Below are 18,295 nucleotides of genomic sequence, written 5' to 3'. Positions count from 1 at the left end.
AAAGAGAAAATGTAAGGGATAATTTTTTTCTTCTTTTTACATCTTTGTATTGTTTTCAAGATTATAATAAATAATTATTTTAATTTTGGAAAATGTTTCTAAAGATAAAAAATTTTAATTATGTCATCAACTATGGTTAATACCTTATTAGATTAATAAATTGATTTTTAAATCACACTTATGTCTCTAAACATTGACATTGGAATAATAATACAAAAATAGCTTGAAGAGAAAGACCAATTTAAACACTCTTTTACAAATTAGCAATAAATCTAACTATAACTAATCACAGCATGCCAGAATTTAAAACTCTGGAAAGATGTTTTAAAGTTTACTGGCAGAAACATTTAAACAAGACGATAACAATATTTCTACAAACAAAACTGGTCAATCGAGGTTGGTTGCTGGTTTTCTCACCCCTATCTCTCAGAACTCCTTGAATTTGATGAAGGAAAAGAAACCTCCATAGGAGCTTACCTCCTCTTTTCTCTCCCACCCAAAATCAAAATCAGGCCTTTATTAGCAAGAGGTAAAGAAAGTCAAAGTGAGTCCACGTCCATGGCAGGCTTTCCCTTCCAGTTTCCCTTTCCGTCCCTTTACTCCATAACCATTCTACACACCCTCCCTTCACCACTAACCCTCACCTTCCCAACAGACAGATGAACCTACTGTCTCTGAAAACAATCTTTCCTGTTCTGAATTATGTATTTGACACATATCATTTGACCTCATAATATGTTCCTTGGGTTCTTTTTCAGTGATAAAGCTCAGGAAGAATCAGCTTTCCTTGATCTTCCTGCCTACAATACCGGTAAGATATCTAAAACTAAATATGTGAAGCAATTCAACAAAATGTATCCTAACTCTGGAGTCCTGAACAAGAGACCTCAATGTGGTCATGTTCTGGAGGTAAATTGCTAGACTTACTGACAATCTCCTGCTGGACTGGCATTTGATATGGCATGCATGGAGCCAAATCCCATTTTCTAATCTATTCCATTCTATTCTTGATTTGGTTGGACTGAAGTCCTACAGGCCTTTTTAAGCAGAACTAGGTTAGTCAGAAAGAAAATTCCAAACTCTCTGAAAATAGTATACAACCTGCCACTCATAAACTTCTGGAGAATGCCAGAGTTATCTCATTAGGCTCAAAATATTCAAGAAATTATACCAGGCCATCATTTTAATTTAAATTAAAAGCATATCTTGACCATTTAAGTCTCATTTTTCAAATGTATATGAAAGCTATTGTAATAAAATTATTAATCCTTTATGTTGTTTTTAAATAACAGGAATAATCATACTTAAAACAATATGCAACCACTACTCTAGGAATGTTTGGGGTTCCTAGAACCTTGGCCTAAGTTGTGCCCTTTCTTTAGTGCTTACTAGAAATTAGAGCTTCCAACTTTCATTTTTTCTTTCTGAGAGGCAGTAGAAAAAATTTTAAAAAGGAAAAGAAAGACAAGAATAGACATTTTAAAAAGTAAGAGAGCAGTGGAAGGTGGGACTCCGGCATCCTCCGATAGGCAGTCATTTTGGCCGCTCTTGGGTCAGCCTGTGGCTCTCAGGCTGAGGAGCCCTGGGTGGGGGCTAAGGTGACATGATGAGAAGGTGGGGGAGGAGCTGTCCCCGCTGCACAGGACAGGTGTGAGCACCGGGCTGAAGCAACTCTACTGCCTGGTTCCCACCCCAGTCGCTCACCACTCCTGCCTGCTCTGCCCAGAGTCTGAGGGCAGCAGCCACACTGAGGCGCCCACCTGAGGGCCATATGTCCTTTGAAGATGGGATCATGTATTTTTCCTGGGGGAAGTGAGGGATCCTTGATAAGCATGGAGTTCCCTGTGCCATAATGTGATGCTGCAGCATTTTGCACTTACAGCATCCCTGAGCTGTTGATGTGGAGCCAAGGACAAGGAGGCCCCTTCTGAGCGGTGTTTCTGTGGTAGAAAAGCTCCAGCTCAGGACTTCTAAGGCAGCTCCATCGACCCAGAACACTCACCCCTGTGAGAAGTGTGTCCCAGGCTTGAAAGACATGTTGCACCTGACTGAGCTGCAAGCAATGTGTCCTGGGCAGAAGCCATACGGAGGCGGGGGAATCGGAGGCTTCTGGTTCAGTGAAAACTTTCACCAGAAATGAAAGCGTGACAGCGGAGAAAAACATCTTCACAACGGGCGTGGACAGGGACTCACTTGTCAGGAGCTGCAGATTGCACGTGGCAGCGAAGACATTCACCTGAGCGGAGGTGGAGAAGGACTTTCTAGCCACCTCGGGCCTTCTCTCCCGATGGTGAGAAGCCACAGAGCAGCACGGAGAGTGGGGTGCCCTTTGATGGTGGGAAAGTCATGATAAGTGGTTTGGAAGCAGGAGAGTTTTCAGCAATGCACACCCATTTCCCCACCAGAGAGTCTGCACGGAAGAAGGTGTGATGAGTGCAGCTCATGTGGGGGAGGCTTCCGCTGCAATGGCGGGTTCAGGACTAACAAACCCACCCTGGAGAGAAGCTGTATGAGCGGTGTGAGAAGTTCTTTACCGCCAATCTACCTCCTTCAACACTGGAGAGTTCGCACTGGAACAAGCCTGATGAGAACATTGTACGTGGGAGATCTTTTAGTCAGAAATCTGACCTCGTTCAACACCAAAGCGTTCATTCGCATGGGAGATCGGCCCTGTGAGTGCAGGGAATGCAAGAAATCCTTTATCCAGAAATCTATCCTCATTAAACCCTGAGAATTCACACTAATGAAAGACCTCGTAAATGCCCTGAATGTGGGAAATCGTTTAGCCAAAGTCCTGTCCTTCAATACAAAAGAGCACGCGTGAGAGCCAGGCCTTATGAGTGCACTGAGCACGGGAAGTCATTTCCTGTAAAACTCACCCGGTTTGACACTGGAGAGTTAGCCCTGGCATAAACCTGATGAGCACACTGACTGTGGGGAGTGTGTTAGTGAAACATCTGTCCTCATTCAACACCAAAGAGTTCACACCGGAGAAAGGCCTCATGAATGCAGTGAATGTGAGAAATTCTTTAACCATAAAACCCAGATTTTTAAAAAAATATATTTTATTGATTTTTTACAGAAAGGAAGGGAGAGGGATAGAGAGTTAGAAACATCGATGAGGGAGAACCATCGATCAGCTGCCTCCTGCACACACCCTACTGGGGATGTGCCCTCAACCAAGGTACATGCCCTTGACCGGAATCGAACCTGGGACCCTTCAGTCTGCAGGCGGATGCTCTATCCACTGAGCCAAACCAGTCAGGGCACAAAACCCACATTTGACACAGGACAGTTCATAATAGAGCTACACCTCATGAGTGCAGTGAACGTGGGAGATTGTTTAGCTGCAAACCTAATGTCAACCAAGAGTTTACACTGGGAAAAGGCCTAGATACACAGGAAATGTGCTCTTTCCTTACCTGCTTTAGCGGCTTTGGAGGAAACCTCCGTGAGCAGCCGTCTGCCTGAGTTGACTCATATACCTGGATCTCCACAGACTGGAGATTACCTGTGAGTTTCGGTGACATGGGAAGCATGTTTAACCTTCCCAGGGCCCTTGCCAGATTCACGTCACTGCCAGTTTCTGTGGCAGAAGCCATTTCACCTCTACCACCTGACGGGTCCACACAGGGGGCCTCAGTCACTACCCCCGTGTTCAGCAGACCTGACCTCTGTGCTCTCCCATTGGTTGGAGGAAATCATGAGTGTCCTGAGCACCTCTCTCCGACAAGTTAGGGTGTGGGCCTGAGCCTGTGTTGGCCCACAGAACTCTGAGTTCTGCTGGCGGCTTGCAGAGGGGGACTAGGTTTTCCAGGGACAAGCTAGTAGTTGGTCTCAGGGAGTGCTTTACAGCTTCCAAGTCACCAAACCAGAAACTGCCTCTCACACTTTGCTCTGGTTTGTGCAATAATAAAGGCCGTTTGTTTAAACACCCTTCATCTTAGAAACTCTGTTCACTGTGTGGGTAGTTTGAAAATACCATAGGACTCTGCCAATGTGAAGGAGAAGCAATTTTTGTGGGCAAGTTCTCCTTCTCCCCGGTGCCATTCCAGGACACATGGTGCTCCAGCTAGCACGCGCTGGGGCGTACCAGGAAGATGCCGATGCAGCAGGACATTTGGCTTATGTCTGCAGGGGTCCTTCCCAAAAGAGCAGTCACCAGAGGTACAGAGAGAAGTATGGGTTCACTTGCGTGGGGACTGGGACCAGAAGATGTAAATAAAGGATGACCACCCCTCCTGCTGGATCATGTCTGGGCAGTAGCATCCCAGTTGCCTTGTTGGGTTTGGACATGATCTGAACTTGAGGATGGACATCGTGGCAGCCCTTGGGCTGAGGGCGGCGGCGCAAAGCTCGGAGCAGAGCTTGGAACTCGGACGAGAAGGGTGCCTCTCCAGATGGCGGAGCCGATCAGTCACCAGGAGCACACGAGGGTGTCTCGCAGGGACTTGGCCAGAGTTCCAAATCTTTCCACCCTTGTCACCAGTGGCACTGTAAATGGGGGAGTGGATGCCCTTTGGGTTTCAAAGATATTTCCAACAGAAATTACCCTTGAAGATGCATATAAATTTAAAAACGCATTATACTTACAGGTCCTGGAGGAGGAAAGCCAGATGCAAACGCAGGGGACAGTCACTGGAAGTCAAGAGGGAAACTTGTGGCAGGGGCCAGCCTTATCACAGGGGTGCATTTGGTCACCTGGTGTTCCCAGCCTGTTTGTGGGGATGTTGAAGCATCAGGCAAATACTAACTTTTAAGAGTTTATCATCAGTATCTGTGTTGTGTGTTTGATTGCTTTGTCTTAGGGACCACACTGTGTTTTGTGTGTCTATAATAGTATGCCTCTAAAACCTCCATCTTCTTTCCCTCTGTGGGTGCAGGGTACCCTTTATTATCTGTAGTAAATATAGGTGGCCAATACAAAGAAGGTTAAAATACTTCTGCTTAGAGAAATTAAATGTGTGTTAAGTGGAAAACTGACTAAAAGTTTGCAAGAGTTGAAGAGCAGGAATGACCCGGAATCGCAGGTGGGTTATGATCTAAATGTGACCCTGGGACCAGATGTAAACGTGCTCTATGGGTCCTGAACTTAGTACCTGCTTTGGATCCCATGAATTTGTTGGCTTTCCTAAAGCTATCACATTCTCTCAGCTTAGGATCAGTCCTAACTGCTTAAATCCTAGCCAGAAAAACTGGGATAGAGATGTTCCTATGATTGTCACTTAAAGAAAAATGTACCTAACTTAGTCCCTAGTTGAGCCTCCATGGCAACTACTTTGATCGAGAAAATGAGATGGGACTTTATTTGTCCATGAATGACTGAAATTCTTAAAGGGCATGTTCATGTAGGATTCACAGAACTTTTATGGAGTGAATGTCAATTCACCCTTTTTTTTTTCCTTTTTTTTAATCCTCCCCAAGGACATGGCGAGAGAGAGGGAGAGAGAGAGAGAGAGAGAGAGAGAGAGAGAGAGAGAGAGAGAGAGAGAAGAAGAAGAAGAAGAAGAAGAAGAAGAAGAAGAAGAAGAAGAAGAAGAAGGAGGAGGAGGAGGAGGAGAAGAAGAAGGGGAAGGGGAAGGGGAAGGGGAAGGGGAAGAAGAAGAAGAAGAAGAAGAAGAAGAAGAAGAAGAAGAAGAAGAAGAAGAAGAAGAAGAAGAAGAAGAAGAAGAAGGAGAAGAAGAAGAAGAAGAAGAAGAAGAAGAAGAAGAAGAAGAAGAAGAAGAAGAAGAAGAAGAAGAAGAAGAAGAAGAAGAAGAAGGAGAAGAAGGAGAAGAAAAGAGAAGAAACAGTCTTCAATCAGTTGCCTTCTGTATGGGCTGCAACTGGGGATGGAACCCAGGTATTTGCCCTGACGGAGAATCAAACCAGCAAACATTTAGTGCACTAAGCAACCCAGCTGGGCTCTTGCCTGAATTTATTGGAGGTGACATTGGTTAATAAAATTATAAACGTTTCAGGTGTACAATTCTATAATATATCATCTGTATATTATATTGTGTGTTCACCACCCCAAGTTCACCTTTTTATTTTTTAACTTTTTGGTGTCTTTCTCTGCCTGGCTTATTTTGCTTAGCATAATGCTTTCCAGGTCCCTCCATGCTGTCTCAAAGGTAAGAGATCCTTCTTTTTCACAGCTGCAAAGTATTCGATTGTGTAAATGTACCACAGCTTATAATCCACTCATCTACAGATGGGCAGTTGGGCTATTTCCAGATCTAAGCTATTGTAAATAGTGCTGCTATGAACATAGGGGTGCGTATATGCTTTCTGATTGGTGTTTCGGGTTCCTTAGAATATATTCCTAGAAGTGGGATCATGGGATCAAATGGCATTTCTACTTTTAATTTTTTGAGAAATCTCTATACTGTTTTCCGTAGTGGTATATATATTTAGGTGCTCCTATATAGGGTGCATATATATTTACCACATTTATATCCTCTTCTTGTATCAATCCCTTTGGTATTATTTATTGACCTTTCTTATCTCTTGTTATGAACTTCATTTTGAAGTCTATTTTTATTTTCATTTCATTTTGTATGGAATTTTTTCCCCCATTCTTTCACTTTCATCTTATGTGAGTCTTTTGTTCTGAGGAAGATCTCTTGTAGACAGGTTCTATATGGATCATATTTTCTTATCCATTCAGCTGTCCTATGTCTTTGTATTGGAGCATTTAATCCATTTACATTCAATCTTATTATTGATAGGTACTTATTTATTGATATTTTTATTCTTTATGCATATATATAATTATTATTATTATTACAGCAGTCCCTTTAATATTTCTTGTAATGCTAGTTTGGTAGTAAGAAACTCCTTTAGCCTTCTTTTGTTTGTGAAGCTCTTTGTTTCACCATCTATTTTGAATTATAGTTGTGCTGGGCTGCATATCTGGCGCTTCGGCCAGACAGGTCATGCTGTGTTGTCTGTTCCTAAAGCACATAGATAGGAAGGTACTGACATCAGGCCAGGCCTTGAGATATGGTCTCATGGCCTCTTCCCAGCACACAGACCTTCTTTCTCAGAAGGCCCGGAAGTCTCATTCCAAATTTGGGAGACAAAAGACTGGAAAAAGGATAAATAAAGAGAGTTTCCTCCATATTGGGGGGCCCAGAATTTGAAAGACACATTTTTCTCTGGGCCTGCACAGAATTTAATAATAAAATGTAACTCCTGTAGTAGGCTGCAGTTCAGCCTCTGCTTTGGCAGGGTGCTGTAACTATAGTCAGCTGGCCAGCTTAATAAAGGCTCTTAAATTTAAATTCTGAGTTGGTGGTCTATCTAGCTGAGTGAACCCATAACATTTGGAAGCTCCAGTGAGATTCCAGGCAGGGTGAGAGGGACCCCTTATTTAGGGCTGGAGGCTCTCTCTTGGCAGGGAGGAGAGGGATCCCCTATTCAAGGCAGGAGGCTCTCCCCCACTTGTCGCCGGGCACTCAGCGAGATACCCCACACCTGTGGAGAACGACTACCAAGGAGGCCTCCAGTCCACCCAAAACTTTCAATTCGGAAACCGAGCCACCTGGACTCTCGAGAGAGGTAAGGAAGACCGGTCGTTAAACTGGAATTGGGCCATCCCACGGAAGGACCACGGAGGGCTGGATGCAGCGGTATTCCTGGTCCTGACCCACGGCCACGACAGTGGCCGGCGTCCCTGGTTTGTGCAGCTTTAGGCTGTACTGGGTTTGTCTGTCTGGTTTTTGTTGTCTAGTGTTTGTTGTCTTTGCTCTTTGTTGTCTTTGTCAAAATGGGTCAGGGTCAGTCATCTTCGTCAACCCCCTATCAATCAGGCCCACTCCAAGTGAGTGGAAGGGGAGCTTGATCACCTCCCGGGAAGCCAAAGAGCTCCCTTAGGCAATTAGTCAGAAATTGGTTGGATTGTTTAAACTCTGAGTAAACATTTGGTAGAAGTAAAAAACTTGGACTGTCTGGTGTATGAATGTAAGTGTGAGAGGTGTGCAGGAGGCAGCTGATCGGTGTTTCTCTCTCATCGATGTTTCTAACTCTCTATCCCTCTCCTTCCTCTCTGTAAAAAATCAATAAAATATATTTTTTTTAAAAAAGGTCTGCCTGAGAAAGATTTCCTTTGCAGTGTGGAGGAATGCTTCAGCCCAGGAATCCAGGACTGCCCTCTGAGCTCTATGTCCAGAGCCACAAACCTTGGATTCTCTAGTCCACTGTGTCCCCCTCTGCCAGAGCCCAAGGTGAGTGACTACACATAAAATTTTGTGCATTGGCCCTTTAAGAGGCTGCCTGTATTTCCAGCTGTCTCTCTCTAGTGGACAGAAACCCCACTGCTTTTCACAGCTAGATATTAACCAGGTACCTTTCTTGGTTCTGGTGCTCTGGGCTGGGGAGCCAAACTTGGAGTATAGACCACAGACTTCTCGGGGGAACACCCTGCAGCTGAGATATCCCTCTGGAACTTAAACTGCTGCCTGTATGAGCCCAGCCAGCCCTCGTGCCCCTCCAGGTTTCCTACCAGTCTCATCCCAATGTAGCCTCTTCTTTCCATCCTTGGTTATAAGGGTCCTCTACAGCTAGTCTTCAGTTGGTTATTCAGGATGATTCTTCTACATTTTGTTATAACTCCAGTTTGGTCTTGGGAGAATGTCACTGTAGCTTCTACTTAATCCACCACCATCTTCCTTCTCTCTGCTTAAGTGTTTGCCATAACTTTCTTTATAAGAATTATAATTCTCTATGTTTTTTAATGTGATCAAGGAACATTTGTTAGAGCAGTGGTTAAATATGACACCTCAAGAAAAGAGAGAGTGGAGGAAAAGGAAGCAGACTAATAGGAGAGACAAAGAAATAAGGAAGAAAGGACAAAGGAAGGAAGGAATAAAAAGGGAAGTTGAAAGGGAAGGCTAAATATTAATGAAGATGAGTTTTTCCAATTATACATTTATATATATTGCAAAACTTGATGCCAAGGAAATAATCTAATTTTTAATTTGGTGGTTTGGTTATGGAGGAGGGTTTATATGAAATTAGCTGAAGAGTATCTGCAAATCTTTCTATTATTGTGTCAAAGAAAAAGATACCGTTTTTAAAAGCATCATGTGCTCATTCATTCTTTCAAACCTAGAGAAGTGACAAAAATACATGACAATGGTGAACTGAGAATAATCACTAGTCAATTTGTAGAGCCACCTACTCTGGACTCTTTATACCCGTTTCATAAAATGCATTTATCACAAGGGAAAAACAATAGAAACTAAAGCACATAACTAAGTCATTGTGGGATATACAGAGATTTTATTTGATTCTAAAAATAATAGAAGTTTATTATAGTGTTTATGGCAATAGAAGTTCCCTAATGAGAATTAAAACCATCAATTTTAATTAAACCTGTATTCATTTTTAATTAGATCTGCTTGCAATGAGTGAATGAAATAAATGAAGTAAATTTTAATAGAAGTATAATATAAAACAAATTAAACATTAGGCCTACGACCTAAGTACCCAAGGTTTTCAGATACTAGAAAGAGCATCATAAGTAACTAGGCCCGTGACGGCGAACCTATGACACACGTGTCAGAGGTGACACGCGAACTCATTTTTTTGGTTGATTTTTCTTTGTTAAATGGCATTTAAATATATAACATAAATATAAAAAATATAAGCCTTTGTCTTACTATGGTTGCAAATATCCAAAAATTTCTATATGTGACACGGCACCAGAGTTAAGTTAGGGCTTTTCAAAATGCTGACACGCTGAGCTCAAAAGGTTCGCCATCACTGAACTAGGCTCTACCTGGAATTTTTCATTCCTGAAAGAAGACGGAGTACCTGGCAAACTATGGTAGAATTCATCTAAATCTTTCTTATGAGTATGATATAGTGATAAAATCAGTGACCATAAGAGATACTCTACCACATGAATATGATATTACACATTAATTTAAACTACAATGGCAGCCTTACCAATAAGATATATGTGGGTCACAGCCCTTGTCTTAGAGTAGTCTTGCATCAGTAATTGACCAGTCCAAATTCTTAACTGAGATATAAATTATATTAATTTTTTTAAATCTCTAAGCCTTAGTTTCCTCATCTGTAAAACTGAAAACATAATAGGTATTTTCTAGGACTGTTTGGGGATTAAATACTTTTATATATATTTATATGCATATGTGTATATACACATATATGACAGTGAAAGGGCAGACATCTGATAAATGCAGTTATTAACAGTACTCAAATAATTTTAATATAGCAGTATAGATGTTAAAATAAAAATAGGTACAATGTACTATAGCGGCACATAGGAGAGAAACTGCTTTGCATGAAGTGGGGAATAGGCTGCCAAGGGGTTACAGAGGAGCAAAACCCAGTACTCAAAGAAGAAGCAGGAATCTGTCAGGTGGTTAAAGTGGGGAATTATATGTTATGCAATAAAAAGAGCACGTGCAAATAACGCATGGAGACATGAAACACCATGGTCAAATCATGGAAGGCAAGCAGCTGGATATTCTAAAATTAGAAGAAATTTAGACTTAGAAAGCCATACATATAAGGTGGCCTTTATCCCACAGGTTAAGGAAAGTCTGAATAATATTAAGCAGTCAACCATAAGCATTTGTGGAGCACCTTTATTATGGAAATTGTTATGGCTCCTGAGATATAACAGAACATAACTGATGTGGTTTCTGCCCTCATGGAGCTTACAGTGAAGCACAGAAGATAGATATAAATAATTATGAATAATTTCAAGTATACAAAATGCTATGAAAAATTGCTAATATTTCTGGAGAAAGTACTGTGCAAAACATTCTACATACAACATAGAATCATTCCCTTTTTTAAAAATGTTGAGATTAAGAAACACAGGCAGCCTGAGTCCAAAGCCAACACTTTTAACTGCTATGTAATATTGTCTCAATAAAAAAATGCAGGATAATATAATCATCATATAATTTTTTAAAAAAAGATCAGGTTGGCAGCAGTGAAGAAAATGAATTGGAAAGGAATAAAGCTGAAAACAGGAAAGTGCTGCAAAGATCCAGGCAAGAAATGATTAGGACTAGAATTAAGTCAGTTGTAGTAAGAATGAAAGAAAACAAATTGATGAGATACAGATTGAATACACACCAAAAAAAAAAAAAAAATGTTTACTGAATTCCCAATCCATTCATTAAAAAGAAACATGAAATAGCTCAGCAGCTTTCCAAATGATAGGAGTAAAAGAGCAGACCAATCTTCAGAAGAAGGCATTACCTGAATATTTCACTTAATAATAAATAGCACTAGCTAAACAGACACATTGGTCTTTATACATACTTTGGGCTGCAGTATTGAAATTATTTTCAATTTATAGTGAAAATTCCAGTTTGAAAGGTAAAATACAGTATATTCCATCCTTTGATGTTTTGGTCAAATTTGTTTTAAAATGAATTTCTTTACTCACATTATCTAATAAGCGAAATAATATATAAAGATTATTACCTGCATGCCTCCACTATAGTTAGAAATACATATCAAAGTTAATATATAACATTTTATTTTATTTATTTTGCTATTTTAAATAATGTTATTATTGTCCTTGTGTCATCCAACAATTTGGATGACATTGGGCTAACAATTCAGTGGAGTCTCAGGCTGAAATTATTAGGAGAGATGATGGAGAGGAGAAGTGAGGTGTAAAAGTATATCAGTAGAATCATCAAAGTAAGAAAGAGAGGAAAGCATAAAAACCAGGAGGTGGAGTCAAGGTCAGAATCATACAGTAGCTGATGAGCACACTGGATCAGACCTCTGAGTGTAAATTTCCTGTTTACACTAGAAAATTACTGAGAATCCCAAAGATTATTTATTCATATTAGCTATATCCATTGAGATTTGCCATCAACACTAATAAAAGAGAAAAATGGTAATTGGCGTACGAGCTACCCTTTTCATTGGCTAATCAGGGCTATATGCAAATTAACTGCCAACTAAGATTGGCAGTTAACTGCCAACAAGATGGCGGTTAATTTGCATATGTAGGCACAATGCAGGGAGGCGAAAGGGAAAGCAGGAAGAAGCCCCCTGCCACTGACAGTGATCGGAAACCCAGGGGGGAGCTAAGAGCTGGGGGGCAGGGCAAAGGCGGCCCTGGGGCCACCTTTGCCCTGCCCCCCAGCCATGATCGGAGAATCAGGTGCCTTTTCCGCCCTGGCCAGTGATAGCAGGAAGTAGGGGTGGAGCCAGCGATGGGAGCTGGGCACGGTCGAAGCTGACAGTCCCAGGAGCTAGGGGTCCCTTGCCTGGGCCTAAAGCAAAGCCCACGATCGCGGGGCCGCTGGAGCTGTGGGTCCCCGCTGCCCGGGCCGGACGCCTAGGCCAGAGGCATCAGGCCTGGACTGGGGGCAGAACCAGTGAGGGGGGGGAAATGAGGGTCCCCTGCCCAGGCCTGACGCCTCTGTCAGAGGTGTCAGGCCTGGTCAAGGGGCCGATCCTGCGATTGGAGGGTGATGGGGGTCAAGGCCTGTGAGAGGGGGCAGGCTGGACTGAGGGACACTCCCCCCCACACACACCCAGTGCACGAATTTCGTGCACCGGGCCCCTAGTTTTAAATATTAAAAGAGAAAATTAAAAATATGTATGTATTAATTGTTTAAAAATAACAAAAAGCTCATAACATGTTAACATAGATAATATACTTATGAAAAAATAATTATATTTTTTAAAACAAAAAATAATAGCAAAAGGAGTATCATTGCTTTACATTTTTATAAATCTCAAAGTCTGGCTTATTAGACTAGATTCTCATATCTTTCTGAATTGAATCTATCATATCTTAGGTAGCCTTTGCATACCCATAAGAGAATAGAGAGTTCAAAAGGTAAATAATATCTTTGAATTGTTATGCAAATAGTTTTAACTTTACAGACTCTCTTGACAGAGTCTTGAGGACCCCCAGGGACCCAGGACTATACTTTGAAAATGACTACACTTAGACAAATGTATTTTAAAAGGTGGAAAATGAAGGTGATATACAGGTCTGTATGACAACAAAGCCCATAAGCAGGGTGGTTCAGATTCTAAGTCTATGAATTCTGGGCTTCAATAGAACTAGAATTTTAATGGGGACAAGACTGTAGAGCCAATTATCCATTATTCTATTTCTGGAAGTAAATATAGAATCAGCTCTATAGAATTTCCTCCAGGTGATCATGGAATTGTAAGCAGCAGCAGGAAAAACTGCTTTTGCATGCATAAAACAGAGATTGTACTGACAAGTCAATAGTAAAATCTAGTGAAATAATTACATAATCAAGATTAGGTCATGGTTTACTTCTTTACAATAATTATGGTAAGATAATAAAAAAGCATTACTGAGAAACAGCTCTCTTTCTTGAGGAGCTATAAAAATAAAGTGGATATCCACATATTTAGAATAGTATAAAATACTCCTTTCTGGAGACAGAGCATGGATCCAAAGCCTCTTAAAATCTCCTCCAAATTTCTGAGTCCTTTAGTATTTTCATCCCATTGAAATTAGTTGTGACACAGCTAACATTTCTCCCTTTACACACTTTTCTACCTAATGTACAATAATTGCTCTAAATTTTCTCCATTCACAGTTCTTCCTTATTTGTTTGTTTTTCTCTCAATTCTTCTGTTTTCATTGTTTTGGTTCCAATTCCAGCCCCTAAGCTTATTCCTGTTTCACCAATTACATTCACTATTTCCTACACCTCTCCATACACCAACACCTGAGTTTGTATTTTGAAATACAAAACCATAATTAAATGTTACACATTCCTTTGCATTATAAAGACAATAGCAACCCAAACTAGAAATATGCTGAGAGAAGAAAAGCACAATGACTTAAAATGACCAAAAAAAAAAATTTGAAATGAAAATTACTTTGAGGGCAAAGTATTTAAGCTATTTCAATATTTTATGTTCTGCTTGTATCATCAACTAACCACTTCTCTCTCTCTCTCTCTCTCTCTCTCTCTCTCTCTCTCTCTCTCTCTCTATCTATCTATAAGCCTTGGGAAGGGAAAAACAATGATGAATCAAAACTTGTCCTGGATGAAGATACCAAAAAAATAAGAAGATGGTAAATACGCCTCTTCCTTTAAGGAAAAAAAAAAAGATATCAAGGAATGGAGTTTAACTCTTGCATAATGCAGTTAGTTAAATCTTCCTAAATCAGCCAAGGACTGTAACTAAGCAACATGATTCTTCACTGCACTAAAAGGGGGCTGCCAAGCATCAGTAGCCTCATTTTTCACTGAAGCTTTGACAAGTTTCCACTATATTTGATATAATTGTAGCAGAGGGAGTGCCAGATTAGATCTGATTTGCTGTCATAATGGGATTTTTTTTCCACATAAGCTAATGGTGCAAAGCTATATTTAACCCCCCAAAAGTCACCCTCAAGCACTCACTGTATATTCTGATTGCTTCTCATATCTAGAATTGGACAAGTAGCAATTTTTCTGCTACTTAATGTGACAAAAGCAAAGGTTTAATAGGTAGAGATTTTCTTTTCCTGATTGGCTCCATTATAAATTTAGCTACATATTCCAAATCTGTTCACTAACTTATTTCATCAGATGTTCTCTTCACTGAATTGAAAAGATCAAGAAAGCCTGATACTATTGGTGCATGTGAGCCAATCCTCTTGCCACTCTAGCCCAGCTGCATATGCTGTATATCTCCCACCTTTAAGCTCAGCCCCACTCTAACCCTATGCTACAGAGAAGTTTGGGAGCATTTAGGTGTTTTGTGTTCAGCAATGATCAGAATATAAAATGCATTTATAGATTATCATAACCAGAGAGAATCCCCTTGACATCCCTGTACCAAATGAGCTGCAATTCTCCATATTCAACTCTCTGATTCCTACATTCTGATTTGTATTCTAATTCCCTGTTGGGAGTCAGTCCCTTTCCTTAACACCTGCCCTCTTACCTGATGTCCAGACAAGGAATACAGCCCTCATCAACTTGTATCTAAGGAGATGGATCTTATCCCTTGGGTCTGGTTTCAAAGTGGACATTCCTACCATTCCAAGTCACTGCTATACATTGAACCAACAGACCACCACTAGTTAGAAACTTCAACTGCTGCTACCTACACCTGAAGATGGAAATTGATCCCTAACCCAAATTTGTACGTGAGTTTACCATGTCCTCTTAAAATTTTGTTTTAACCATCCAAGAGCTAGATCAGTTCTTGTTTGGTCCACACCTAATTTCCCATATAAGGAAGAACCCAGCTTGGCTCTTGACTGAGCTCCCATAGGTAGAACCACAACAAGACTAACAAGATCATCGCATGGGCCCCTACCAATGATTTTCTTTCCAAACAATCATTTATCACCCAAACTACCTCCTGATAGTTCAAATTCCTGAACTACCATTTGCTAGTGTTATGACCTTAGTTAAATTACTTAAAACCACTCTAGATCTAGAAAAATCAATATATCTTTATATTGTTAAACAATTACTTTCATATATATAGGTTGAAAAACAATTTGTATTAATGGGACACTTGACTTTTGAGGATTTCATAAACTCTTCAGACTAGGGCTAGAGAAAAATTAATTTCTAGCACAGCTTATCAAATATACAGGGTATCCTAAAAAATGTATACACACTTTAACAGCTGATAGCTCATTTTTGAAAATGTATTTTAGTAAACACTGCCTTTAAAATTTCTCAAAGTGTGTGTATACATTTTTGGGACATCCTATACTGGTATTTGTGCCTTCACCTACACCACTCATGAATAAGATCTTGTAAGAGCTTTTATTTTTAAACATTTAATGTAGTCCACAAAGTTGATAAAGTTTCATATGATAGATAGATAATTGATATATGATAGATACATAGATAGATAGATAAAATGTATTTACCTTAAACAGACACAGTACTCTCCATTTATATTCTAACTAGGGGCCCGGTGCACGAAATTCGTGCACTGGGTGTGTGTGGGGGGGGGGGGGGAGAGTGTCCCTCAGCCCAGCCTGCCCCCTCTCACATACTGGGAGCCCTCAGGCATTGACCCCCATCACCCTCCAATCGCAGGATCGGCCCCTTGCCCAGGCCTGACGCCTCTGACAGAGGCGTCAGGCCTGGGCAGGGGACCCTCATTTCCCCCCATCACTGGTTCTGCTCCCAGCCCAGGCCTGATGCCTCGGCCAGAGGCGTAGACCCCCATCACCCTCCGATCGCCTGATCGGCCCCTTGCCCAGGCCTGATGCCTCCGCCAGAGGTGTCAGGCTTGGACAGGGGGCCCCCATCTCCCCCTGATCACTGGCTCTGGCCCCCACCCAGGCCTGAGGCCTCTGGCCCAGGAATCATGCCTGGGCAGGGGACCCCCATCTCCCTCTGATCGCTGGCTCCACCCCCTGCCCAAGCCTGACGCCTCTGACCCAGGCTTCAGGCCTGGGCAAGGGGACCATCATATCCCCCCAATCCCTGGCTCCGCCCCCCCACCCAGGCCTGATGCCTCGGCCAGAGGAGTTGACCCTCATCACCCTCCGATCACCAATCACTGGATCGGCCCCTTGACCAGGCCTGAGGCCTCTGGCAGAGGTGTCAGTCCTGGGCAGGGGACCCCCAGCTCCCCGTGGTTGCAGGCTCCGCCCCTGCCCAGGCCTAACGCCTCTGGCTGAGGCGTCCGGCTCGGGCAGCGGGGACCCGCAGCTGCAGCGGCCCCGTGATCGTGGGCTTCGCTTTAGGCCCAGGCAAGGGACCCCTAGCTCCTGGGACTGCCAGCTTCGACCGTGCCCAGCTCCCATTGCTGGCTCCACCCCTACTTCCTGCTATCACTGGCCAGGGCGGCAAAGGCGCCTGATTCTCCGATCATGGCTGGGGGGCAGGGCCGCCTTTGCCCTGCCCCCCAGCTCTTAGCTCCCCCCTGGGTTTCTGATCACTGTCAGTGGCAGGGGGCTTCTTCTTGCTTTCCCTTTCGCCTCCCTGCATTGTGCCTACATATGCAAATTAACCGCCATCTTGTTGGCAGTTAACTGCCAATCTTAGTTGGCAGTTAACTGCCAATCATAGTTGGCAGTTAATTTGCATATAGCCCTGATTAGCCAATGAAAAGGGTATCGTCGCACGCCAATTACCATTTTTCTCTTTTATTAGATAGGATTCAAATACTTCATAGAGCCAAACGTTAGATCAACAAGTTCTAGAAGATTGATGATACAATCCAGTGACATATATACATGTATACATGGAATATATACATAGAAATGTCATTCAGCAGATATCATGACCTTCTCATAGTTGAAATATTGGCTTATCTACTACTGTAAAGTATATCATTTCCTCATAAGCAAAAGGAGCAAGTTAGATTAAAGAAAAAAACTAATGACACTCCCTTATATTGCCTTTTTTCTGGATTAGATTATCCCAGATTTGCAATCTAATGTCAACTAACCTTTTGCTTTTTCCTCTCATTTCCATCAAAATTAATTAGTCTTGCATCACCACTCCCAAAGTGCTTAATGAGTAAATGGAAATCAAATTCCAGAAGCCAGCTTGAATAAAGGTGGCAATGATAAATATCAATGCTTTATCATTATCATGGAGAGAAAATATCAGGTATGGCAGACATACCCACATGCAGAGTTAGACTTCAAGGTATTGCCACTGCAAGAACACGAGTATTGCTTTTGGATGGAAACACCTTTCAATGGTTCCCCTTACAGTATACCTTAGGGTTGCAGAGACACTTATAGCCAATGTTGCATAAAGTTTTGATGGGCCCTGCAAAATTCTGTCAAGTGGTACCTTTCACTATTGAAAATACTAAAAGCTATAGCACCTTCACCTGGTAATATGTGATTGAACAAATCTGATATTTAATCTTATAATTTCCTATTTTAAAATATTCATTCTCAATATTTTAACTATTCTGATTGTTAAAAAGTTCCACTTACATTAAGCTAAACAGATCCTCCTGTTGTTCGGGTTGATTTACCAATAAATCACAGCCTAACCCTTGGATCCCTTCAGGAAAAGTATAAATCTACTTATATAAAAACCCTGGGCGGTGTTCATCCTGACCAGACCAGAACTGCGACCAAGCGGAAGGAAGTCAGTCCTGTAGGGGTTGCCTTGGCAATGGCTGTACCCTCCCCCAAACTGTTTCCCGGAGCTGTTTCCTGTAAGGGTGGGGTTTGAGGCAGGAACCCGCCCTGGGAGCATAGAGGCAGATCTTTACAAAGTGTTTTGGGCCAGCACAGCCAAGGGTAACCTGAGTGGGGGCGGCTGAAAGGCTTAGAAAAGACAGACAAGAGAATGAAAGCTGGGTCTCAGTGGGACGCTGCTTCTCT

General features: G+C 41.9%; 1 protein-coding gene across 1 annotated transcript in view; it reads right to left on the bottom strand.

Annotated features, from left to right (window-relative positions):
* Positions 1 to 18,295, bottom strand: part of GPR158 (G protein-coupled receptor 158) — a 392,719-nt gene that overhangs the window by 333,702 nt on the left and 40,722 nt on the right. The gene's annotated exons all lie outside the window — the stretch shown is intronic.

This window comes from Myotis daubentonii, chromosome 1 (assembly GCF_963259705.1).
Source record: "Myotis daubentonii chromosome 1, mMyoDau2.1, whole genome shotgun sequence".
NCBI lineage: Eukaryota > Metazoa > Chordata > Mammalia > Chiroptera > Vespertilionidae > Myotis > Myotis daubentonii.
This window is presented reverse-complemented; position numbering and strand designations above follow the sequence as displayed.